This window comes from Cyprinodon tularosa, unplaced genomic scaffold (genome assembly GCF_016077235.1).
Source record: "Cyprinodon tularosa strain WSP-4 unplaced genomic scaffold, ASM1607723v1 ctg947, whole genome shotgun sequence".
Taxonomy (NCBI): Eukaryota; Metazoa; Chordata; class Actinopteri; order Cyprinodontiformes; family Cyprinodontidae; genus Cyprinodon; species Cyprinodon tularosa.
The window spans coordinates 432740-460550 of NW_024039726.1; the positions used below are offsets into that span (position 1 = coordinate 432740).

Below are 27811 nucleotides of genomic sequence, written 5' to 3' on the forward strand. Positions count from 1 at the left end.
TTTCATATAGCACTTTTGATGGAAAATGATCAGAATCCAGACAATTTGTTCTTCTGTTAAAGTCATTATCAGCCTCGATAGGCTACATATACTGGTTTAACATTGCTTATATAGAATAAATAATGGCAAAGAAAACATGTTCTCTGAGAATACACATTAAAGGGAATGAAAATGCGATTAAGAGTAAGAGCAAAGCAGATGAAGGACAGTGTGAAAAGAAGTAGTCTTGCTCCTTTTTATGCATTTCTTCATAACTTTCTCTCCACTTCCTCACTCCTCTCTGCTGTATCTCCTCTCCCTCTCAATTAACAGTACTGCTGCAGTTGCTCTATTTCAGCTTATGCTCTACTCCCCCTCCCGTCTTCCTGTATCTACTCTGCTGTTCTTGTCCTTTCACTCCTGTTTCCTCAGTTCACCTCTCCATCTCTCACTTTCCTATTGTCTATCCTTTCTGTCTTAGCTGATCTCCTCTGATCTAACCTCCCTTTTCATCCAGACTTCTCACTGCAGTTACTGAAAGCTTGACATGGAACTTCACACTTGACTATATTATGTGTTTTAGACAAATTAAATCTGTGCTGCCAGTTATTATACCAAAACAAACCTCTATGTGATGCTGCACCTGATATGCTCAACAAAAAAATTAATAATCTTACTTACAATCTAACTGTGTTCTGCTGGGACCCCCCCTCCAATTCAATTTCAGTTAAACAAGTCCATGGTCAAACCAGGACCAATCCAGCTCTGGCTTATGAGTTTGCCTGAGGTTTTCTACCAAAACAATGGATTTAACTGAGTTATGAGTTATGTCTGACTTTCAGGGAAGCATTGAATGGTTTAATAACTAATATTTCTTTCAAATTAATGTTATTATTATTTTTGTTAAATCTAGCATGAAATCTGTTTAAATAAATGCTTTAAATCCAAATTTGAATAATTTTGGTAGTCTTTCAAGTGCTTTTAGATGTTATTGCACAGGCTACAACAAACATTGGTTCTGATCATGCTTTGCAGAGTGGAAATATTTGTGTCAGCATTGGAGATCATGGGTGCTGCTCCCCTCTATATTGAGTGGGGTTCCATAAAGCTTTATTGGCAATGGTGTGTAGCACTGTTACACGCTGATCAGGATTAAATTTATGTCGGGGAAATAATGGAGACAATAATCCAAACACACACATATCACTACTGAGCAGCAACAAATTTTAAAGCAGTTTTAAAGAACCTTCTGTTTAGGTGGATTTTGGCTCCACCAAGTGAACAAAGCTTTATTGTTTTGCATGAAGGAAGCCAGCATTTCCCATGAGGACCAGCACATAGGGCCGGATTTATCAAGATCCAATTTTGCGTGCAGTAATTTGCGCTCGCAAACTGGAATTTTGCGCGAGGGGCTGAACCATGGTTTGCGGGTGATTTAACAAGAGTGATTGCGTAACTGGTGGCAGGTGCAAAACTGTTGGAGACGCCCTATTTAAATGATGGTTTTGCGCGTTTTGTGGTTTGCGGCAAAGTAGTTTGTAGTTTGTACAAACTAGTGCATTAAGAAATTTAAATCTTACAGTGACACCCCCACCCCCTCCAAAAAAAAAAAAAAAAAAAAATATATATATATAAGAAAAAAACTTTGGCAACCTTTATTCCCTAAGGTGGTATGTGGCTGAATTTCTACTTCACTGCAGTAAAAAAAAAAACAAAAAAAAACAGGTGTTTTGTATTGGCCTGTAGAAAAATACAGATACCAAATGGCTCACAAGAAGTGACTGTGGATGAGATTAATGCGCGTACGCATCCCCGCAGCATTGGCACGTTGCTCCACAGGCACAGGGGGGAGGTCGGGGTTCTCCGGTAGGGCGTCAGGGCGACATGGCATTTAGAACGTCGGACAGCACTTCTGAAAAACGAGATTGGGAGATCCCAGCTCTCGCTGCAACCGTACGCTGGAATGACCCAGATGCAAAAAAGTGCAATGTTGCAAGGAGTTTTGTGATATCTGGTATTGCGTGGGTCCTCCTTGTGGCTGGCTCCAAATCCATTCGGAGTTCCCCCAACAGCTCCAAAATGGCAATGCTGGATAAACCATATGTTTTGATGTTCGTTTCCTCGTTCATTCCAAAAATATTCACACGGAGTGAAAAAATGCGTTCTCTGCGTCTCCTTGCTTCATTTCGATGTCTCCTTCTTGCGACAATAACCGCTGCCATGTGTGCGCAATTACGCATACAGACCATTTGCACCTTCTTTTGAAACGTGTTAAATATAGAGTCAGATACCGTTAGCAAAATTGCTTTCAGGTTTGATAAATCACTTTGCGAGTGCTAAATTAATATATTTACGTGTTCTCCTCCCACAAGACGCACTTTTGCGTGTAAACGCCCCATATTGCATATTCATTGCAGAAAAAGTACTAAATGGATAAGAGGCGCTATTTAGCACGTTTTAAAGACCAAATCCTTTTAGCACGCTGTTGATAGATCAGTTTGTACATTTTTTAGCGTGCGCAGTGAAATAGCTCACGTTTTTATACACGCAAACCTTTGATAGATCCGGCCCATAGGGTGGTAAAATACTGATCTCCCGGTCGCCTGCAGTTGGATTGAACTATAATTTTGTTTCCAGTGTCGATGAGGTAATGAGTCGAATTCACGATGTTGAAAATAAGAAACAGTTAACTTTGGTCTTGTACCGTATTCTTGCACCACTACAAAATGACATTTTAATGGCTTTTAAACCAAATTCAAATGTGTTGCTGACCTTAGACTGGTTCGTGCTGCACACATCTCAACAAAAACATTGGAAAGACAGCTTTTATAGCATTCCATACATGTGAGGCTTTTGGGTTTTGTACTGAATATTCTAGCAGACTGTAGGGAGGATTGTAGGGCACAGACAGAAGCTACAACACCATATCACATGTACAGTAGAAGTAGAAAACAGGATTCAGTCATTTTATCAAAACGTGACAGTCATTTTATTTACTACCAATCAGTTGATCGTTGTGGCATTTATAAGTCAAATTATGAGATGATAAAATATGTTTATATTTATGAACCCTGACCAGTAGGAGGTTCCACTTGTTGGTTGTATTTTTGTTTAGTTACAAACTTTTGGAGGTGTTTGGTGCAGAGAAATCAGACCTGAGGAGAATGGAGGCCTTCTATTTTAGCTTCTTCATAAGGCGTACTTACATGAATGTAAGACTTATTAAGAATAAATGTCTGATCAGAGCTAAAATGTGTTGAACACGCCCATTAATCAAAGTCATTGCAATTGAAATAAAACTTTATTCTGAATGAGCGGGTTGGTAAATGTTGTACCCTTAATCCTAGCATACTGTATCTAAAGTAAAGCCAATGAATCATTTTCAGCATTAAGTTACTAAATAGTAAAGTTTTCTTTTTCAACCACTTGTTATAAAACTATGTGCGCAAAATTTTGTGTTTCATAAAATTTTTCATTAACAGTAGATACCAAATTGTAGCGCTTTATTTTACTATTTAATGTAACGTTCCTTCCACTTTTAGATTCTAGACTTTTGAAACTGAGAGGAAATATTTTAGTCTAATTTGAGCTGTAAAGATTTAAGGATTCCTTACCATGGAGCACAACTCAGATTGGTGCCCAATCTGAGTTGCAGCTGCATTGGATTAACCAGCTATTTGCTGCCTCTCCCCAAACTCAGATAAAACTTTGAGAAAATCTGAACATTTCCAAGATTTTGAAGTACAATTTCTAAAAAGTTGGCCTAAAGGTTCAATGTGAGACAAGCTAAAATTTGCAGAGGTGCATAAAAGGCAACTCATGTAGCTCCATGAGGCTGTGAGGGAGACGCCATAATGACTTAAAACTTTCATCGTTTAAATAACAGGAATGTTTAAACTGCTGTCCTAACCTTGTTAATGTTGTTCTTAGTCATTTTATTACAGGAACCACCAACTATTTCCTAAAATTTAATATTCAACATATGTTTAAATGTTTATTTTGGTAAAAAAAATAAAAATAAAAAAAATAAAAAAGAGGCTAAAAAGCTAATGGGGAAGCAAACACAACACTGTTAAGAACAAGTAAGTTAATCCAGTTTCACCTACACCTCAATGGCAGCAAAGTTAAATCAGCATCCACCTTTTTATTCTGTCTCTAGTGGGAAGACAGCCTAATCTTTACTCTAGTTGTTTTTTCTTGTTCATTTCTCTTCCTGGCTTCTTACAACAGCATGCCCTCTGTGGGCTTCTCTTCCTCACTACATCCACCTTACTGGTTTTCGTTATGGGTAAATAGTTTTTACTTCACAAAAAAGAAAAAAAGAAAAATCTGAATGTTAGTTAGCCCTTCTCTAAAAGTCAAATAAATGCAAGTTTTCCAGTTAAAAAAGCCAAAACACAGACTAGTGTGGAAGCGAAATTATGGTTAAAAACTTTCAAGTGGTATCGTGCTTCCACTGTTTACAGATTTATAAAAAATAAAATGTATCCCATTTTGAATAATTCAGCAGCTGCAACATGCCAGTTAGGTACCTTTCAACTGCCAAGTCTGTCAATCATCAGGTACTGAGAAAATGATGTGCAGAAAATAGCCTAAGATCACCAAAGGGAACACTATAATCACGCTTATGTGGCTCCTCATTTAAATTACTCAATAATTAAAACACTGCGTGAAACAGGAATATCTGGACAGAAAATCCTTCCTTATTTTGAGCATTCAGTATTGCAAGCAAATTTGTCTGCAAAGCTTTTGGAAAAGTCATAAGAAATATTTACTCCCAGAAACAGCAGAACATACATTTCTATCTTCTACCAGAGATTTTCAATGATAAAGGGAGTTTTTTCAAATGTAACCAAGTTTCTACTCAAAAATAATACAGATTAATTTATCACATTAGGTATGAAAAGATGGGTATTGATTTTCAACATTTAGGTAAGTTTGATGGAATTCCTTTTAAGCTGAGCTATAGCCCAAAGTAGGGAAAAAAATGATCTAGTTCTAAAAATATCCTGGCCTGGACAGCTGGAAAAGACATATAAGCCTGTCATTTATGTATAAAAAGAAAAAGTTGCACTATACTGAAAACCAAACTGCTGAAAAATATATTTTTCCTAATATTTTCAGTTTGTGCAAAACATTCTTCTAAACCTAATCTTGTGAACCCATTGTTTGCTGTTACTCTTTAATGGTAACTATATAAAAAAAAAACTATCAAAATGTTTCATACTTGGCCTTTTCTGACAAAAAAAAAAACAAAAAGAAAAAACTAAAATAAATCCAGTGTCTCTGTGTTTAAGAGTAGTAGAGGGGAATCGTAGCCACTCGCCTGAGAGAAGTTTCTATTGCCTTATTCTTATCTAACAAGCCTCTTTTTCAGGTTGGGCAATCGATAGAAGGGTTCTTTCTGAAGATCATATTGATACGCTGAGACACACTTCTCATCAATGGAGACCAATGATAATTGTGGAGGAGGCAGGTGCAGGGTGGAAGAAAAAGATAAGATGGCCTTTCCAAGCTGGAATTTTTTCTTTGTTAGTTTTTTTGGTCTGGCCTTAGAATTCATTCCAAAACAACACGGGTGCTCTCAGAACAAAATAATTCTATAACAAAACAGACTCATTAAGTAGCATAATGTTTGAACAGTGACTGGAAGAAATGCAACATAAAAATAAAAAATAAACACTTTTGATAATTTTACACTGTTCTTTACCATCCGTAGCTGCTTGAGTTTTACAAAGTCCACTTTTAAGCTGTTCACAGTTATTTAGCAAAAAGCATTGTCCTATGTTGAGCAAGACAAGCTTGTATTAAAATAATTCTTAAAGCTCTTCACTTGCAAAATCCACATCGGTCTGTCAAAAACTCTTTGGAGAATATGACAAATGAACTATAGCCCCATTAATATTTTATATGCACCTGTTTACCTGGATAATAACTAAATCACATACCTTTAAAGCAGCTTTTATCAGTCAGTATTCAAATGTTTAAAGGGATGCCTCTATTCTTAAAATAACTGTGTTCTCCAGCAGAATGTGTTTTTGAATAAAATAAAATAAAAAATATCCTGGTATTACAGAAGAAGAAAAGTCTTAAATAGTTGTCAGTATGTGATGATACAACATGCTCTTGAGACAGACAATTATACAAAATAAAATATTTACATGAATGAAAGGATGAAGTAGTATCAATGTTTTTTTGTTTTGTTTTTTCAAACACCAGTGTTAAAGTTCTTCCTTTTTTGTTCAGTGCAGAATATTAAAGTCCAGGTAATTAGTTTAACCCTTTTGGTCTTAATTTTGTATAATTAATTGTTTAGCAATGGTATTCTCAAAGTACGTATCTTAAAAGTTGAAACTATGTTACTCTATTTTTGTTCAGGTTGATTTTTTAAGCTTTAAATCATGTTTAATGTAAGTATTTACTTTTCACTTTACCTTGATAATTGTCCATGAAGGAGAAATAACTGGTGATTTGAGTGTTTAATCTGAGGTCAGTAGACTGGCAAAAAACAACGAATGGTAGCAAGACATTGCAGTGTGTCAATGAGGAGCAACAAACAGATACTGTTCCCTCCTTGGGGGAAGGGGTCAGGAGATCAACAATAACAGGAAAAGCAGCAGCAGCAGCTGCAAAAAGTGGAACCAGTGAGATTTGATGGAAGGAATATTGGGGAAGGGCAACGTGTTAGACTCCATCCTAGACTGAGCACTAAAAGCTTGCCAAACCATTTTCCCTGTGCCAATCCATAAGTAATGGTATCACAAGTTACAAATGTAATTTAGTTTTTAAAAAATACTAACAAATATTGTTTTTTTTTACTTTTTTGGAATAACAAATGTATGTCTCTTGTTAGTTATTCTGTCCCAATTTCTGATAAGTACTCACAATATAACTACCAATTAACCAATAAGGCTTTTAAAGCTTTAGTCCAAACTATTTTTAAGCCTAATGGGTCCAAAAAAAGAAAGAACAACAAAAAGAGATGAAGTTAATTCATTCAAACTCTACACATTCTATCACACTGGCTGCTCGTCATTGAAAACTTCTGTAGAGCGAGCATGTGTAGTCTCCAAAGTCTCTAATGGCAAAGAAAAAACTTGCTAAGTTTTCACAAAATGCTAACAAAAATGTATAGCAGTCTACAAACTCAGTAACTATAGCAACCAAGGTGCAACGAAGTTGGCATAAAGAATCATCACATTTAATGATCAACCTTATTTAAGTTCCCAGTCATTGTCAGTGACCATTCAGAACAGAGCAAAACAGAAACAACAGGCTGGCCCACTGAAAAGAAGATAGAAACCATGTTAGTGCCAATAAGTGTTTATATTATGCAAGAAGCCATCTCTAAATTAAATATTTACTCCTGCAAGCGCATATTGAATTTAGGACTGTGTTAATATTTTCTGATTCCATTCTGTTAAATTTCAGCATGTCAGCAGGGAATAGAAGTGACTGGGTGTTTTTTTTCCTCTCTATTAGGTTTAATCTTCTAATAAAGTCGAAGAAAAACAGTAAAATGATTTGAATAGGGCCAGGATTTTAGTGCTGAGTGTGCAACTGATTCCAAATTATCACCTGGGGTCGGGTGTCTTTTTACCTGAGGCAGCTGCAACCTTAAGTTACTGCACTGAGGCCGCCTGGCCTTTGCCAATCCTTGGCTCTGACCTTCACACCAATCTAACAGCTCTACACCTCCAGGTGACAAACTCACAACAACACACTCATACAAATAACCTTAATGGTTGAAAGTCATCCAAACACATGTTCCTGTTCTGTCAATGTGATCTGCCTGCTTTGATTGATTTGTCTTGTTTCAATTAAGCCACCACGTAGCATGTTAAGGTAATCAGTTTCTCTGTTGCATGAAATGCTGGGAAAGGATGCAAAAATAAAAGAAATTTAAAAAGTTTAAGGCATTAATATAGGATGCCAATTTAAAAAAAGAAATCAATACTTGGTACCCACAGTAATGTCTTGATTTGTAATGTTTTTTCCATTATAATAAATATTTCTTGTCAGTCAAAAAAAACCTTTGCTTAGTTAATCCTAAAATGTCTCATCTGAATACCTATAAAATTTTTGCAATTATCTGGAAGCTGTTATAGACCTCATAGATTACCTGTGTGTAACTTTTTGCATGTTAAAGCTATTGTAGTTGTTAAACACTTGAAGTTACAATATAATTATTTAAAGGAAAGCAACTGATCTGTTAATGAAGAAAAAATAGGTTCAACCAGTTTTACATGGAAAGAAAAGACATAGATGGACAGCTCTGTATTTGTGCAGGAGCAAGTTCAAGGAAGACTCTTCCTTAGTCGCTGATGGAGAAAGAGATAGAAAGCCTGTGTCAAAGCCTCCAACCAAAAGTAATGACTGCAACATCACACATGTACACAACGATCAGTTTACTTTGTAGCAAGCTGTCACTGGTGAAGTGTAAATACTGGGTTGAGGACCAGATAAACCATATAAAGCCCACATAACATCGGAGTGTTTGTTTTTATACGTCTGAATACTCTGCAGAGACACTTGCCTAGGTGACTGCACTTTTTGTTCCAGTCTGGCAGGCAGACAAGGGGAAGTGAAGAAGAATTAAAAGTTCCTGAAGTCAGCGTAAGGGCCGGATATGGCCTGATTAGGATAGACACTGATTGATTACTATTTGGACCAAGCTTACATCATCAAGCAAGTCTCTGTCTGAGATCAATTAAATTGATTTGAAATAGACATCAGTTTAAGAACAGCCAGGAAGTGATTGCAATCGTATAAAGTATACGTCCAAACTCTGATTTACTGAGTTTCATGCTTAGCTAAGAGTGGATTATAACCTATTAATCCCATCAAGCATCCTCTCAGATAGAGCCAACGACCTTGTTAAACATGTTTTATGAGTGTTATATAAACTCTATTAAATTGTATCACAACAAGAACAGACATCTATTACATTATTAATTCTGGATTTACAAATTCATAAAAATTGTTGGCTGTCAAAAATCTGTCAAATTAGCTCACTTCAGAAGTTATATAATGCCACAGCAAACTTTTAAACCAAACAATTGTTTAGATGCAAGGGATGTATTGTTGCCTGAGTTGTAAATATAACTGAAGTCTCCGCCTCAGTCTCTGTGTAGCGATGTAGCATGAGTCAGGAGTTTTGGCTTTGAGTGATACATAAATATTTCATTGGCATTTTCCTGAAGGTGAAATTCAAAGTAACAAAAGTTACTTGAAGCAAAGCCTATTGCAAAAAGTTATATAGTACTAAATAAGTCCTATAAACATGACTGGGGTTGATCGTGAAGGTTAGAAACTAAACGAGTGTTAAAAAATAACTGAATGCACTTATTGTTCGCTCCTAAATTTCTTTCTTCTTTTGCCAGGTTTTTTTCAGTGCTATTGTGCTACACACACACACACACACACACACACACACACACACACACACACACACACACACACACACACACACATATATATATATATATATATATCTTAGTGAAGTGAAAATGTGATCAACTGTTACATTTATAAGAACATCAGTATCTAAACTTTGAAGCCCTCTCTTCTGGTCCACAAAAGGGGCATCTGTTTTGGCACCACATGCTGCAAAGCAATGGTATTTAAACCCACTGTACACTGCATGTATGCATGCATGCATACATACACTCACCGGCCACTTTATTAGGTACACCTGTCCAACTGCTCGTTAACACTTAATTTCTAAGCAGCCAATCACATGGCGGCAACTCAGTGCATTTAGGCATGTAGACATGGTCAAGACAATCTCCTGCAGTTCAAACCGAGCATCAGTATGGGGAAGAAAGGTGATTTGAGTGACTTTGAACGTGGTATGATTGTTGGTGCCAGAAGGGCTGGTCTGAGTATTTCAGAAAGTTCTGTGAGCGGAAATGCCTTGTTGATGCCAGAGGTCAGAGGAGAATGACCAGACTGGTTCGAGCTGATAGAAGGGCAACAGTGACTCAAATAACCACCCGTTACAACCAAGGTGGGCAGAAGAGCATCTCTGAACGCACAGTACGTCACACTTTGAGGCAGATGGGCTACAGCAGCAGAAGACCACACCGGGTGCCACTCCTTTCAGCTAAGAACAGGAAACTGAGGCTACAATTTGCACAAGCTCATCGAAATTGGACAATAGAAGATTGGAAAAACCTTGCCTGGTCTGATGAGTCTCGATTTCTGCTGCAACATTTGCGACATATCAACGGCTCAGGCTGGTGGTGTTGGTGTAATGGTGTGGGGAATATTTTCTTGGCACTCTTTGGGCCCCTTGGTACCAATTGAGCATTGTTGCAACGCCACAGCCTACCTGAGTATTGTTGCTGACCATGTCCATCCCTTTATGACCACAATGTACCCAACTTCTGATGGCTACTTTCAGCAGGATAATGCGCCATGTCATAAAGCTGGAATCATCTCAGACTGGTTTCTTGAACATGACAATGAGTTCACTGTACTCAAATGGCCTCCACAGTCACCAGATCTCAATCCAATAGAGCATCTTTGGGATGTGGTGGAACGGGAGATTCGCATCATGGATGTGCAGCCGACAAATCTGCGGCAACTGTGTGATGCCATCATGTCAATATGGACCAAACTCCCTGAGGAATGCTTCCAGCACCTTGTTGAATCTATGCCACGAAGAATTGAGGCAGTTCTGAAGTCAAAAGGGGGTCCAACCCGTTACTAGCATGGGGTACCTAATAAAGTGGCCGGTGAGTGTATAACATATAACTTTCACTCCACTACATTTCAAAGTCAAATAACGTACTTTCTACTCCCCTACATTTCTAGGAAGCTGGTAGTTTACTTTTTCTTTTTGGCACAGCTGCTTAGATTTGTAGTCTGCTGTGGCTGTTTTTCCTCCTTTAATGCATTTTCAACACGGCAGATGGCAGCTTTTAGGACTGAATATGGACACCACTCTTTTAGAGATTTTTACGACTTTCCACGAATTTAAGAATCATAGGGCAAATATTATTTGTAGTTTATAACTGTATTAAGCCGCTAGTTGTTGCCTTTTGTATGAATTCTAAAATCAGTAGTTCTCAAATCAATTTGCAGTAATAGATTCAACCTCTATACCTCTATTCCATAGTGAAAGTGTGAGGAGAATTGTTGGATTAATTGTACAAGTTATTCTACTTTAATCATATTATACTTATACATTCAAATTTATACATTTGCATATTCCTGTATACTTGTATTACACAAAGTGTTGAAATGTTTCACTTGCTGTCTTTCTAATGCTTGTTATTAGTGTGTGCAGATGGAGTGCTGGCTGCTCAAGGTCAGCAAGGAGAAAACACGGGGAAATGCACTCACTAACACCGGAGAAAGGAGTGAAAGCTCTTATCTCATGATACTGTATGATGTTATGCAGACTTCTGGTACCGACTGGGTTTCACCCCCTCCCTTCTGGTTCCGACTGGCTTCACCCTTCCCCCTCCCCTTAGCAGTCGGAACCACATTGTAGCCAGGGCGTTTCCTTAATAAAAAGCTTGGTAGAGCGGAGACTTTTTCAGAGTGGTTTGGAGAATTGTAACTGAACAGTCTCTGATCACTCTCCTTGCAAGTAAATCATACTAAAATTCTCTGTGTCTTTATTTGTACAGGTTACTGCATAAAATGTTTGGTGTTTAAACCTAACAAGAATCAACACATTCCTGTTTTCTTTTTGGCTTGTTTTTGAATAACAAATAAAGTTAAAAATAGTAGATTATTGACCAAGTAACTTTTACTTGTAGCTAAGTAAGATTACTATTGTATGAGTATCAATACTTTTACTCAAGTACTACTGCTGAGTACTTTTTCCACCACTGGTTGCCTCAAAGACTTTGTAGGCAGACTTGAGAGGAGACTGACCAAAGAGCCCTACTGATTATTTGGGCAAGTCCCCCATATTGCTGTTAAAGAGAATGAAAAGGAGCTGTTCACCTCTTAGGTTTCCTTTTACATATAAATACTATTTGAATTACAACACAACAATTATAAAACAGAAAAATTATTTAAAGATAATCAATTATTTATTTATTTATTTTACATGAATCCAGATCACGAAATGAAATATGAAGTGAAAAAAAAAGTTTAGGATGAGTAATTACTATTGTTAAAGAAGATCTGTGAATAAAACACAGACATGTTCTGCAAAACAGACATAAAAATAAATTGACTGGATGTTTTTCATGTGTTCCGATAATTAAAATGATCATAGTTCAACAGTTTGTATAATTGAGTGGTTGCTTTTGGAATATGGTTTTACATTACTGGAGCATGAAGTAAAACGTTTAAAAAGGCAACATGGAGTTATAGATGAAGGCTCCAGTAGACTCCAGTAGCTTTATTTAATTCTCATTACCTTATGAATTTATTTATTTTTTAACTATTTTCTTCTAAAATACCTATCTGATCTCCATATTTCTTTTATGCAGTCTGAGAAATAGAAACAGGGAAGATCTGGTCTGTAACAATGCCAATTGAGTTGCATTGGCTGTATTTTGAATAAATATATAAACCAGAATGGGTTGACCTTTCCATGCATCCAGGCATGTTGCCCTCTTTAATTATGTGCAAAAGCATCGCCACACAAAGGCTCTACAGGTGCTGGTCATAAAATTAGAATATCATGAAAAAGTAGATTGATTTCAGTAATTCCATTTAAAAAGTGAAACTTGTATATTATATTCATACATTACATACAAACTCATATATTTCAGATGTTTATTTTGTTTAATTTTGATGATTACAAATGACAACAAATGAAAATCTCAAATTCATCATATCAGAAAATTAGAATATTGTGAAAAGGTTCAAAATTGATGGCCCCTGGTGCCACACTCTAATCAGCTAATTAACTCAAACCACCTGCAAAAGCCTTTAAATGGTCTTTCAGTCTAGTTCTATAGGCTACACAATCATGGGGAAGACTGCTGACTTGACAGTTGTCCAAAAGACGACCATCGACACCTTGCACAAGGAGGGCAAGACACAAAAGGTCATCGCTAAAGAGGCTGGCTGTTCACAGAGCTCAGTGTCCAAGCACATTAATAGAGAGGCGAAGGGAAGGAAAAGATGTGGTCGAAAAAAGTGTACAAGCAAGAGAGATAACCGCACCCTGGAGAGGATTGTGAAACAAAACCCCTTCAAAAATGTGGGGGAGATTCACAAAGAGTGGACTGCAGCTGGAGTGAGTGCTTCAAGAACCACCACACACAGACGTATGAAAGACATGGGTTTCTGCTGTCGCATTCCTTGTGTCAAGCCACTCTTGAACCACAGACAGCGTCAGAAGCGTCTTGCCTGGGCTAAAGAGAAACAGGACTGGACTGCTGGTGAGTGGTCCAAAGTCATGTTCTCTGATGAAAGTAAATTTTGCATTTCCTTTGGAAATCAAGGTCCCAGAGAGGCACTTCATCCACGTTGCTTGAAGTCCAGTGTAAAGTTTCCACATTCAGTGATGGTTTGGGGTGCCATGTCATCTGCTGGTGTTGGTCCATTGTGTTTTCTGAGGTCCAGGGTCAACGCAGCCACATACCAGGAAGTTTTAGAGCACTTCATGCTTCCTGCAGCTGACCAACTTTTTGGAGATGCAGATTTCATTTTCCAACAGGACTTGGCACCTGCACACAGTGCCAAAGCTACCAGTACCTGGTTGAAGGACCATGGTATCCCTGTTCTTAATTGGCCAGCAAACTCTCCTGACCTTAACCCCATAGAAAATCTATGGGGTATTGTGAAGAAGAAGATGCAATACACCAGACCCAACAATTCAGAAGAGCTAAAAGCCACTATTAGAGCAACCTGGGCTATCATAACACCTGAGCAGTGCCACAGACTGATCGACTCCATGCCACGCCGCATTGCTGCAGTAATACAGGCCAAAGGAGGCCCAACTAAATACTGAGTGCTGTACATGCTCATACTTTTCATGTTCATACTTTTCAGTTGGCCAACATTTCTATAAATCCTTTGTTTTTATTGGTCTTCAGTAATATTCTAATTTTCTGATATGATGAATTTGAGATTTTCATTTGTTGTCATTTGTAATCATCAAAATTAAACAAAATAAACATCTGAAATATATGAGTTTGTATGTAATGTATGAATATAATATACAAGTTTCACTTTTTAAATGGAATTACTGAAATCAATCTACTTTTTCATGATATTCTAATTTTATGACCAGCACCTGTACTGTTATATTTGTGAATTTGCCCATCTCTTTTTAATATCCCCACAATGGCAGTACCATTACTTTTGTTGTTGTTGTTAAAACCTTGTTTTTGGACAGAGGGTTCACTGAGTAACATATTATGATGAAGATAAATGCATGATTTTTGTGAGCGTGTTCCATGTAGTGCCGGTTACAGTATGATTAGCCTTGACAGAGCAGGGAAAAATCATGAGTTTTTTTCAGTGATGGGTGAAATTCTATAATCTGCTGAACGTATAGGCACAGGAACAGAATAGCCTGCACACTCCTTTAAAAGCACAGCAACAAACTCTTGACAGTTTCCATGTAGACATCCAAGCATGCAGACCTGAGTAACCTTCTAACATTTATATGCATGCATGCACTCATATGTACACACAAAGTCGCAAAGTAACCTTAAATGTAATTGTAATTCCACTTGAAGTGCAGAAAGAAACACAGTGGGCAAAACATTTGAAAAACATGAGAAAATAGCTTCAAAGTGCGTTCAACCACCTACAGATCTAGAAGATGTGCAAGTGCAGACCACAACAAAATCAAAATTCGCTCACGAACAAACAGACGCTGAAATAAACCGACTGAGAATCTCCCACTCTAGAGCTCCTACACATAAAGGGGTGTTGCTGCTGGGGGAGCTCTTCCCGTATTATGCCCTCCTGCAAGGTAGATCGATGCTCAGCTTCCTCGTCTTTTATTGTTAGACAAAAGTCAAGTCACAGTGCAGGACAAACAGCAGGTGAAAACAGAGGGATAGCACCAGTAGGAGTAGAAGAGTAAGACACTGAAAGTGTTTTATCTCTTCTCCTTCATCTTGTTCTTATTTTTGGCCGGTTTCTTCCTTTTTTCTTTTTTGCTAAGGTGCTCCTACAGTAACATTACTTGTATGCATGTTGTATGTATTTCTAATAAAAGGAAAAAATAAGACAGCTAATGGTGTGAATTGATTTAACTGTCTGATACAGTCAGTTTTAAACATTTTATTGGATTTGTATCGCTTAGTTCTTTGTGTTGACCTGTCCAAGGCTTTTGACCATATGGATTATACTTTGATACTTTTATTAAACAAGGTATTTAAAAGGTATTTGGAAGAAACATGATTTAAGTGTAAGGATAACCCAAATATCAGCCAGAACATTGAAGTATATGAATGCGACAAAAAGACTAATCTCTTTATGTATCTTACTTTTGTTTGAGCAAGGTTTAGACACTCTCAACAGCCTCAAAGTAAAAGGGATTGTAATGCATGGCAGGAAAGAAGGAGGGACTGATATGAGGACAATAGAGATGGAAATGAAGGGACTGAGTCAGTCTGAGAGGGAGGTGAAATGCTTCGAAACCACACTTTAAGGTGATTGATTTTAATCTAACTAGACTTTATTGCTTTCCTCCACTGATCCTTAACTTCCATAAAGCCTATATGCTTTTGAGCGACCACTTCCCTCCGATAGAGAGGAAAGTCATGATCATTTGAACACGCATCCTTCTTCATTATCCTTGAAATAGTCCCCTGCTGACAGATTTGAACTAATTTTCACAAACAAATTGATCAATTTTGTAATCAATTGCTTGAAATTAGTTTGACAACGCACAAGTATTGAACAGGGAGCACATGAGCACACATGGAAGTGTTCTCCATGGTTGTATTTCCTGTAATAAAAAACAACACCAGACTCAAGCTGAGCGTGATAAGCCAACAAGCTGAAACAAAGACGTGCTGACATGCAGTTTCCACTGTCAATTAAAAAAGGAAGTATTTCATGATGAATGTACTCACCTCCCCTTGAGCTACTGCCGAAGGAGTATAAATTAATGCATCTTCCTAAGCAGCTCCTTAAAGCTGAAGACCTTAGTCAGCAGCCGACTTATACCGTTCCCTTGTGTCCTTTTTTACACTTCAGACTCAGCCGTCTTAATCAGGTGAGGGCCGGAGAGGATGCCACATCTGCCATGTCAACACGCGCTCCCTAATGAATGCCAATTTTGGACCACATCCTGGTTCCAGCACAAGGTAGTTCAGAGCATGAAAATGAATAATATCTTTCTCAGCATTAATTTTAACATAGATGTCCTACTTTAGAAACAGCAGTGGGATACAGACTCTGAAATGAAGGGGTTATTTTTCTGGGAATGTTCCAGTCAAATCTTAACAAGCTGCCTGCATGTTGCGAACAGTCTATTTTAAAATCAGCTTTTCAATCCTGCAAGGGATTTTTGTGAAATTTCAAAGAAACCTACAAGCAATTGGTAACTGCTAGGGTAACAAAGTAAGCTGCATTAGATTTAAGGAGCTGTATGACTACCCATTGGTGAAAAAGTAAAATCCTTCTTTTAAATAGAACAGTGTGACGCTGAATAAAGTTGCTTCAGTTTTCTGCTGATAGGCCTTCCTCCGCCTTGTTTATCACATTATCTGTTCTATTTAAATTTTTACTGCTTTAACTGTAGATAAGGAAAAAATGGAGCAAGTAGCTGATTTCCTTTTAAAGACCTCTGTCACGTGGAGATCAGAATTAACTTGCGTTACTTAAAAAGCACATTGTTCTGTTGTTGTTTTTTAAACTTAGAGGGTCTAAAATAAATGGGCCGCTTGTGTCATAAATATCCTGAGGGAAGTATGAATTTTCTGATTATAATTACCATCAGTAAGGCGGCAGTGTTTGTGTTCTTGTTTGTGAGACTGTAGGATGGGATGTGAGTGTCTAACTGTAGGGGATCTTTGGAGGCTTTGAAGCTTTATAATTTGCAAATAATAACACTATTTGATTTTGTTAAGACACATTTATTGTATTACTACTGTAAAATTATTATAATAAAAAAATAAAGAAGGGAATTCATTTTGTGGATCTATTAAAATATGATAAAGCTTAAACAGCTTTATTACCTGTAGCTCAGTTCTCACATATTTTAAAAACATTTGAACTATTTTGACTAACTTACTAATGTGGTAAAAGGCTCAGTGAGACTAGACTATATTTTAAGCTTTCTCATGAAGAGGTTAAACTCTCTCTTACTTAACTTAAATTCTCTCTCTTTTCAACAAACTATACAGTTTCACCACAGTTTCTTAACTAAGGAAACAAAACTTTATAGTTAACAACATTTCCCTTAAAGGGACAGTTTATTTTCACATCGTACATCAAGAGAAATGAATTCAGAAACTTTGCTTGGGGGCTTGTTGGAAATAAAAAGCATAATTAAAGAAATGAGAGGTGGAAGTTCTGTCCCAAAGGAGGCGAAGGAGAGGATATAAAGAGAAAGGAAGGTAGATGAAAGCAAGAACGGATGAAAGTGTCACTCTTGAGGTGCCAAATTTTAGACTCAATAATCACGGTCTCATGTGGCAAAAAAATAAATAAAAAAATAAATAGCGCAGGTGCATTCAGTGTTTTTAGTGTCATTACCAAAAGAAAAAAAGAATAGATAAATAATACCCCAGGCTAATCTCTGATTATTTTCTTCCTTCAACATAAAAAGAGAGTATGTGTGTGAGTCTGCAAGAGCTGGTAGAAACCAGCCGATTGACAGAGAGCAAGAGTCCAAAAAAATACATTCACTTTTTTCTTCTACAATTTAAAAGACTAATAATGAAATATGTGCATTATATGATTATTGTTTATATGACATTATCATTATTTCATTAAAGAAAATACATTCTGACATACCTACATTTTTTTTTCTCTGTGTATGTGTCACCAAGGCATATCTCAAATGATCACACTACGTATTAAAGTTAGTGATTCCTGTATTTTAATTGAATGGATCCTTCTTTGGGCTTTATTTGTCTTTTGTAGGGATTCAGCAAAGCAGATGAGTCACATGTGAAAGCGAGGGACACTATATAGGTCTCAGGATAGTTTAGGTACAATTAGATGTATAGAGGCAGTTTGTGGAGAGAACTAGGACAGATTGGAATAGACTGCCATGGGATCTAGAGTGTTTAAGACCCAAGCACAGACAAAAGAGAGGCAGGACCATACAGTATCAATTTTACAAAAACTAAAGGTAGGACAAACAACAGATAAAAAAAACAATGATTACTGTCTAAAAAGAGATATTAAGCCTAACTTGTTGATGTCAGAATGAACTTTAACACTCTAGTGCAGAATATATACATTAAAGTAATTAACTCCATCCTAAGTTGGAAAAAAAAACTAGAAAATTGATAGGATCAACCATCCTTAAAATAATAATAAGATTGTTTCAGACGTTGACCTTAAACCTCCTACTTGTTCAAAAGCTGGAGAGTAATCTGTGCATGTTGCTTGTTTCTGTACATGTTAGCAGATGGACAGCAGCATTCTAGATTAGCCTCTAGTGAAAAGAAGGCAGTTGTCCAACCCAGCATAAAGAGTGTTGGTTGTTCACTTTATTGCACAAAACCAGTTACATGGAAGATCAGTGAGTAACACAATATCAAAAAATTGTTCCAGGCAGAAATACGAAAAACAGAAATATATTTGTTTAGTTTATTTCATCAATGCTGTAATAGATTAATTACTATTGATATTATTATGATATTTGTATTAAATATGTTTTTATTTTGAGTGTTTTTACTAAATGTCTTTTGTACATTGGTCAGGTTTTGGACTCTCAGTCCCTCATAAGACTGACATTGAATTTAATTCAACAGTAACTTTATTGAAAAGGGACACAGAAATTCCTTTATTAAACAAAAAATGTTATGTGCTTGAAAGATATATTAGTCTTTTATGTAGAGCTTTTCATAAAAAGAACACCTATCCCCAGGGATTACTGTCATTTCTACCACAAAATTTTCAGATAAATCTCATGACCAAATTTCATTTTAGTTGTAGAATTGTCCAAATGCGGTTTAGATTTTGCTCTTGACCTCAAATAAGAAAAGCTGTACTTTACGTACATCTTACCGGGAGCCGGCAGACGCGTTCGGCTCCATAGAGTTTGTTTCCATTTAACTTTGTCTCCATTTTAAGTTTTAACGTTGTTTAAAGTTTACCAGATTCTCTACCCACTGGCTTCCTCTTGCTCCCAACAGGAGATAAATGTGCAGGCAGCTGGATGAGGGGTGAAATGAGAGGGCGAGGACCTGACAGCACACAATCACTGAAAAACTAAACACCATTCACAAAGTAAAAAGGATCCACGTAAGATGAATCTCAAGCATTCAAGAAATACTTCAGAGAGTTAGATAATTAGAGCTTGAGGGTTCTCTATGTTATCACACCCAAACTTAGGAATGAACCGAGCTTTCTGCACTTTCAACAGCAGCCTGAGTAGTTTCTGAGAATCTCCCACTGATGTGCAGCCTGGCCTTCTTCACCATCTCATAAAGTGCGTCTAAGTGGCCAGTGTGTTCATTGAGCCTTGGCTTTGTACCTGATTTACAATGTTCATATTTAAAATAAATAATACCATCCATAATAATCATACAAGCAGTGTTAAAATCCTTCATACTCAGCTCAACATCCCTATTCATGTGAAACCTACAAGATGATGGCTTGGACTGAATCATCTCTGTATGTTGATCTATTGGGGAAAGAGGGACAGCAGCTAAAAAGTAAAACTACAATTTTAAAGACTGTTGCTTTAGAAAGCAAACAGGCCTCATCAGATTTCATGTTGAACAGTAATATTGTTCAGCAGATTGTGATTTAATGTATTGTGCAGCCATACTTAAAAGGCAGCTTTATCTTGTCTCATTAGCTAGCCCTACCTAATAAATATGACCTAGCAAGAGCAAAAACATACTGTATTTGTATGCTTACTTTTAATCTTCTTAAAATTATTGTTTTAAAGAAATGAATAAGACAAGCAACATGTAAAGCCTTATTTATTAGGTTTAGCTGTGGCACCATCAATCAGGGATGGATCAGCTGAACTGCTGCAGTTAGCAACTTCAGTTCTAGATCATAGAGTCGGGCTGTTTTTCAGCTTTTAATCCTGTTTCTAAAACTGAGGGATCTTTTTTTTAAGTAGACTATGTTAGCAAACAAATAGCGAGATACCTGCACTAAGCACAAAAGTAATACAAATCATAAATTTAGATGGAGGACAGTCGAGGAGACAATCAGTGCATTTCTGATGTTCCACAATCTAATGTAGAAAATAAAATAAAAACACAGTATAAACAACAGGAACAACAGAGAAATCTACAGTACAGCAGTAGATGAGCCAGTGACAGCTCTTATAGATGCCCCTTGGTAAAGAAAATGATCACATGTGGAGACAGATGTATTAAGCAGAGCAGGGGTTGGTGGGTTAATAACAGAGTTGATGGTGTTAAATACCACCCTCTGACAAAGACTACAGTTGAAAAGTACATAGGAAAGAAAACATATTGTTAGGGTCTCTGGAGTTTTGCTGATGTTCTGTTCTGAGTGAGCTTTCTGTCACAGAGAGGATCTTTGCTGGTGTCTGGGCTGACCCGTGTTGCTGCACACCTGAGAACGGGAGGCAAAGGATCCTCTCTCTTCAATGGATGGTCACCCCTGATGGTATTCCAGCCAAAGTAATAAATCAGGAATATCCTTTTTGATGAAATGTTACTTCTTGTGAATCTCTTTTAGTATGGACTCTGTTATTGTTCCATACAACCAGTGAAAATGTAGAAAATGCCCTCCTGTGTGCAGCAGTCCTCATCACCTGCCTGCTCTCCAGAACAGTATCTCTTGCAAGTATTAACAGTCTCTGATCTCACAAACATTCTCCTGGACCTCTGGGGTACAGTCTGCAAAGCCTGTTGAATCAAACCCCTACAGATCCCTGCTACCTCCCCTTCATCTCTGAAGTAAGCAAATCAATCACTCATCAGTTGTCATCAACCAACTCTTTTTTTATCATTCTGCTTTCTACCCTGAAACTAACCAGAAAGTTCCAATGAGTCCACGAAGTTCTTCACTCAAGATTCTTGTTGCTTTTTGTAAAAAACATCTTAAAACTTTCTGTTTCTCTTTGTGATTCTGCATGTGGGTTAAAAAACCACTGTGACAAATATATTTTCATTATTGGGTCTCTTGTACTGGACATTGATCCTGGCAATTTGTCACCTTCTATATTAGTTTAGCTTCTCTTCAAACTGACACCTTATTGTGTCACACACAAAAAAAGCCAAAAGCCCTATAAATTCCAAAATTGTGGAGTCAACAGTATACTGGATATATATATATTAAAATCTCCCCAAATTAAAAAGCTGTTGTAAGATTACATTTGATGGTAAACATTACATAAAAAGGATATGTTATTTCAGCAATTTACTGTCGACACTTGGAAGCAGAATATGTCATAGCAGGGAGAAGCATATTTATATGGGTAATCCCTCCAAGATGTCCAGTACATGTGGAGAATTAATAAAGGACCAATCAGTGTTGGGGGGGGGGGTGTTGGTATATATTTAAAAGGACTTTCACCAAGGAGACTGAAATATCTGTCCACAATTATGCCAAAAAGGTATTGGCTAGGAGACTCATGCTGTAAATCTGCCATAAACTCTTCAGTTGACTTTGTATCATCCAGTCCCAGTGTCTTCTATATTCTTTCTAACAGCCTTTTTTTCCTCTTACTTATCTTTCCGGAAACACTCCAGCTAGAAGAACTTTGTGAACACTCAGTTTCTGTAGCAATTACCTTTAGTGGTTTATCCTCCTTTTGGAAGGTGTCTTTGAAAGTCCGTGGGATTACTGTGAATTAAACATCCTTATTATTTCTACAGACATAAGATGGCAATAACAGAGTATCCCCTTGGCATAGGCAGTCTAAACAGCTTGTTACGATCTTTAAAATCTATATTGTTTTTGCTGTGATTTAGATTTTTTTTTTTTACCATCTCCAAAACACTGGTATTCATTTTAAAGGGGAAACAAGTTAAATCTCAGTGAATTGAAATACCTTGGGGTGACCCTAGACTCAAACTTGAATCTTAAGAAGCATGCTAAGAATTAATGAAGTTATAAACTCAACGATAAGAACTCTAAATTCATTTTTTACTGTCGAGCAGTAGATATAAGCATTTACGCATGCAGTGATCTTGAATTATATATACTGCTGTGTTTCCTTTAAATAAACTCTTAAAGCCCTGTGGTTAAAGAGAGCTTTACCATCACTGTAATATACATATAAGATAAATGTATCCTGGGATTAAAAAAAAAATAAATTTGTTACTTTCCAATTTGTGTCTTGTCTATAGAATTGTAAATTAACCCTCACTAGTTTGATTTTACGTATATTCTCATCTTAGAGTCGATTCGATCAATGAGACTACCGTCTATTAGGGACTGTACCGATCTGCCTTTACTATAAAGGCTAATGGGTAGTGCAACACTTTGCCTGATGATGTGAGGAGCTCTGGCTGTCTGAGGTTGTTTTTCTTAATCTAATCTAAAAAGATCTGTTGAAAACTGCTCAGATTTGTAATCATTGTCTGGATGACTATGTGTGTGTGTGGCCATGAATAGAGATGTTTATGTTCCCGGGATTCTGTCTCTGTGGGTCTATGTAGATGAGTTAAAAGTAAGCTGCCACTTTTAGCCTTTAAAAAAAAAATCTTTTTAGTAACCTTTATTTTAGTAACCTATTTCTAACCTTTAAGGGGACCAACGATAGATAATACGCTATGCCATAACCTGATTCTAAAAGGTGCTATTACTATTTAAACTGTATAGTGAGCCTTTTTAACTAAAAAGTTATGCTAAATAAACAGATGGCTCCTGAGAGCAATAGAACTGACTCAAAAGTATTAAAAGTAAGCTATGCAAAACACCTTTACAAGTAAGGTTACAAATGATTTAAATTTAAATTGACAATGTATTTTTGTAAACAGGGTGGATTAATTAGCTTAACATAACATTTTCTGTGAATCTGTGCTATATAGACAAACAAAATCCTGCAAAGAGTTGAAATAAATAAAGAAATCATTTGAACCATTTTAAACAACTTCATTATGATGCCTGTAGCTTTGATAAGGGTTTTTTAAACCTCCAACCATGACTATAATTACACTTCATAGACAAACCTTTTCCAATTATTTAATTCTTAAGGTTGTTGTTTTTTTCAGAAAACAATGTAATTCCAGTGAAGAGGGAGAAGAAAAGATAAGTGGGGACAATAGATAAAGTCTCTGGTAAACAGTTATAGTGACAAAGTTACGCAAGAGTGGACAGGGTAAAAATTAAGACCTATTTAGTTAGAGGGCAGCAATAACATAGTGTTAATGCACAAAAATAGACTATTGCCTTCGAGTGAGAGTGGGTGTCAGGAAAGAGGGAATCTGGCGGTCTTAGTTGAACACGCTAGTGAGAGAGAGAGACGAAAGTGACAAGGGAGGGGGGGTGCAGACTGATTTAAAGTGAGAAGGAAAAAAAGTACCTCATGGTGAGTAGCCATGGGGGAGGAAATAAGGGGCAGAGCGCTGCCTCTAAAGGTAGATAAGTGAGGCGGGTAAATAAAGGAGAAAGAAGGTGATTTAGAGACGTAGGAGACAATTCGGAAAATGTCAGGAGAATATTCGAATGAGGTGCAGAAAGGAGGAGACAGCAATGGCAAGACAAAAGGTGGGATAGAGGGACAATCACAACAGAAGAGTGAAAGATAGAGAACAACTGCACTGTTGACATACCGATCAATACAGTGACCACCCTCCCACTGCTTCCCACGGAAACCTGCATAGATTTGCTGTGACAGGCTTCAAACCACACTGTGACTAGTCACTCACCACTGCAAAACACCCATGTACACACAGCTGCAGCTCAAATAACCACACTACTGGAAGGACATATGTTAGATGCACTTGTTTGGGGAGTACAGTTCAAACAAGAAGCTCACAAGCGTAGACTAGAGCTGATTTCTAGGGGCAGTGTGGGGACACCATTCTTCCTGCTCATTGATCCAGACCCAAGAAAAGTCAGACCACTCAAACTGTGAAAGATTCATGGATCGTATACACACACACTCAGTCCTCTGATCTCATCTGTGCTTGTTTGTGTGTCTGGGTGCAGGGTGGGATGTGACGAAGAATGGATGACAGAAAGGCAGGAAGCTGGTGGAATGGATGAAAGAACGATTGGATGGGAAAGGAGGATGAGGAAAAGGGAAGAGCAATGGGTGTGTATGTATGGGGGCTGGCTTTCATGCAAAGGGAGACACAATGGGAGAGTCGGAGGAGAGAAAAAGCAAAAAAATCCAGAGAGGAGGAAAGGAGAGCTGGCTTTGAGCTAGAGAGCAGGGATGGAGAGAAAAGTAAATGAGAGAAAGGGAAGAGAGAGAAGTGCTGGCTGACATATTTACAGGATAAGACTAAATCGTCTGTCATGTCTAAATGCATGCTAGATTAAAGTGGGACCTTCTGCCTGTGGGTATGAGTGTGTGTATGTGTGGTCCGACAGCCATCTCTACTCAAGGCTAAACCTATATAGATCATATTCCAATCATCATATTACTGGCTTCAGCTGAAGAGAGAAAAGACAGAGAACATAACGGTATGTCTGCCAAATACACAGACTCGTACTGTCCTCCGTTCTAATATTTTATCTGTTGAAGCATTTTTGTATTCTTCCTCTGTTTTGTTCCTTTTTTATGAGCTATTATCAACCCAAACAATTTAACACTCAGAACTCAAACTTAACCTTTTCCCAAGGAAATAGAAGCAAAAACAACTGGAACTGCAAGCAGTTATAGAAGGGATCTAAGGCAGAGCAAGTGAATCCATCCCTCACCCCGTCACCCTGTTGCATTACTCACCCACGTCTCCCCACATCCAACCAAACAGGCTATGATAGCTCAATACCTAAATACCAGTTTAGGTATGTGCAGGACTGTGCTCTGGCTAAGGAAATGTAATATACCAATGGAAAGTTTGAAGTATATGCTAATAAAAAAAATTAGAATTTCATGAGTTTCAAAAATGTTCTATATAATAAATTACCCTAAATATTCTCAGAAAATCATCTTGAACAATACAAACCCATTCCAATTTTCTGAGATTAAATGGCTTTTTAATCAAAGGTTATTACATTCCATTTCAACACTATTGGCATTTATGTTAACAGATTACAATCAAAATCCCTGTTAATAGAAATTCAATTCAGGTTATTTCTATAGCGCTAATTCACAACACACATCATCTCAAGGCACTTTACAGTTCAACCAGATTATACAGTCAATTTGATTCAGAGTTTTCTATCTAAGGAAAACCAGTTGATTGCATTAACTGATTGACTTGAGGGCAATCCCTCAGACTAAGCATGCTTTTGGCGACAGTGGAGAAGAAAAACTCTTTGTGTATAAAAAAAAACTGTATGGTATATATACATATATTCTTAAAAAAATATTAAAATTTCTTGAAAATTATACATTTCAATTCATGAAACTAGATGAAAGTGTTTTTCCACACTATTCTGTTGTCAGGCTGGACATGAGTTCTTTTCACCAAAAATGTGTAAAGTACTAAATCTTCCATATCCGTCAGCAATGGTAAGAAGTCCACAGTTTATCATCAAATTCTCAAAACTTCAGTGGATGACCAATTCAGCAAAAAAAAAAAAAAAAATTTCTGTTCTATCATAAACCTGGATTACATACTGTCATGAAACGGTGTTTGTTTGGAGGACCCAAATGCAGAGACCAGTTGGCAGAGGTGAATTAAAGTGGGTTTAAAGTGGGTCATTTCCACATTACTTATCAAAATGTAACAATCTATCACATATGCATATTGTGTTATTAGAGAAATCTAAAATGTAATATTTCTTTCATCAAATTATAGACAAGGTACAAAGAAAGCATGCTATCTCTCTCTTCTAGCTTTAGTGAAAATAAACAGATTTCTTCCAGGTTTTAAAGTCAATACATCTTAATACCTTAAAGCCCACATCATATTAGGGTTCATTATAAATAGGAAAACCAAACTAAAACGACTGTAAAAAAAAAAAGAAAAAGTTTCCCACAATTATTGTTATCACTCCAAAACAAGTGTATAGAATAAAAATATATATATTTGTAAATTGTAACCAAGTTCAGTAGCTTTAAAAACAAAGATAATTTGGGTAAAGTTGACTTAAAGCTACAGTGTGTAATAATTACAGGCATATAAAGTCAGAAATTTAATATATTATACATAACTATGTTATTTATCATCACCTATGAGCTCAGCCTTTTAACCATAATATTTGCGCTGCCTTAGAATTCGTTATTTATAATTACATAGGAGCGGGTCTCGCAGCCATGGAGGCTGACATCTTTGCGCTACGGCAAGCGCAGAGGCAACAAACTAGCGATTGCGAGATCTCCCATGACGCTCAAAAATAACTACGGCAAGTTGAGAGAGATGAACTGAGACGGTACTGAACCGTAGATGGCAGTATTATGCCTGAGAAGCGTTTAGTCTGCCTGAAACCAAAGAAGAAGAAGAAGCAGGTATACTGCGCATCAGTAACAAGAAAGGTGAACAAAGGCGGCCGGCGTGAGTGACTTTGCAAACTGTTTGGCACTGTGTGGCCAAACATCAGACGAATGGAGGATCATGCCTACTCTGTATCACAACGAAAAGCGGCGGACACCGAACCCCCGTCATCTAAGAAGCGGAAACACGACGAGAATAAACGCAAGCGTGACAAGAAACGACAAAAAACACGGATCAACATTGGCACGGCATTTACACGATGGAAGTCACTGATGGAGGAAAAAGGTTTTCAAAGTGACGCTCAAGTTGCCAGTTTTCTCTTGGACAGGTAATTAATCCTACACACACAATTGTCTAATATCACTGCAGTTTTTGGAGTACAGGATGCTCAGACCTGTCTAAAACAATAACATGCTGCGGCGTGATGATGCTGTTCCTCTCCAGTATACTTATTCAGCAACGTCCCTGACGTTTCATAGGTAATGATTCAGTAATTTTCTGTAAAATAATTTTCTGGATATATACCTCGGTTACTTCTCTCCGGCTCCTTTGGAGATCTTCAAGCCTTTCCTCCTCTGCTCTCACCCCGCTGGCACCCCTCTCTCGCCTGGCCCTAGCTGCACGGCCTCCCTGCCTTCGCCCTCGTCCTCTCCCTCTTCCTCGCGTTGTAACCCCCGTGCCACCAAAATGACTTGGACTCTGTAAACGGGGAATATATATTCTTCCAGCGAACACAATCTCGCTGTTAAACTAATGACTACAATTAGTAGTCTGTTTATATCACCATGCAAAGCAGCTCACCAAAACGTCACAACGATGTAGAAAAAATAACGGGTATATTTATTATCTTAAGTCTACATGAAATCTATACCCTACTCAGACTAATGAAATACTATCTGTAAAATTATCTATGTAAACAAACCTCATCACTTGAGAGGGTAGGTGATGCGGACGTCGTGGAAGAAATTTTGTCCCGTAACGCTCGCCGTACTGTTGGGGGGGAGAAGCGGTGGGGGGGAGATGTTCATGTTGCTGCGGTCTGCAGTCTGACCGCTAGATGTCGCTGAAAATTACACACTGTAGCTTTAACACTGTAAACTTAAAGATTTTCCCCACAGAGATGTTGATGTTGAGACTGTTTTTCAAACAGAAAAGGGAGGAAAACATCATTATGATGGTTTATAACAGATTTAAGGAACTCATTTTAACATTGCAGTGTTTTCTGGTTT

The 27811-nt window shown here is 37.4% G+C and overlaps 1 protein-coding gene across 1 annotated transcript in view; it reads right to left on the reverse strand.

Moving 5' to 3' along the window:
- Window positions 1–27811, reverse strand: part of LOC119776628 (zeta-sarcoglycan-like) — a 475955-nt gene that overhangs the window by 403990 nt on the left and 44154 nt on the right. The window lies entirely within an intron of this gene.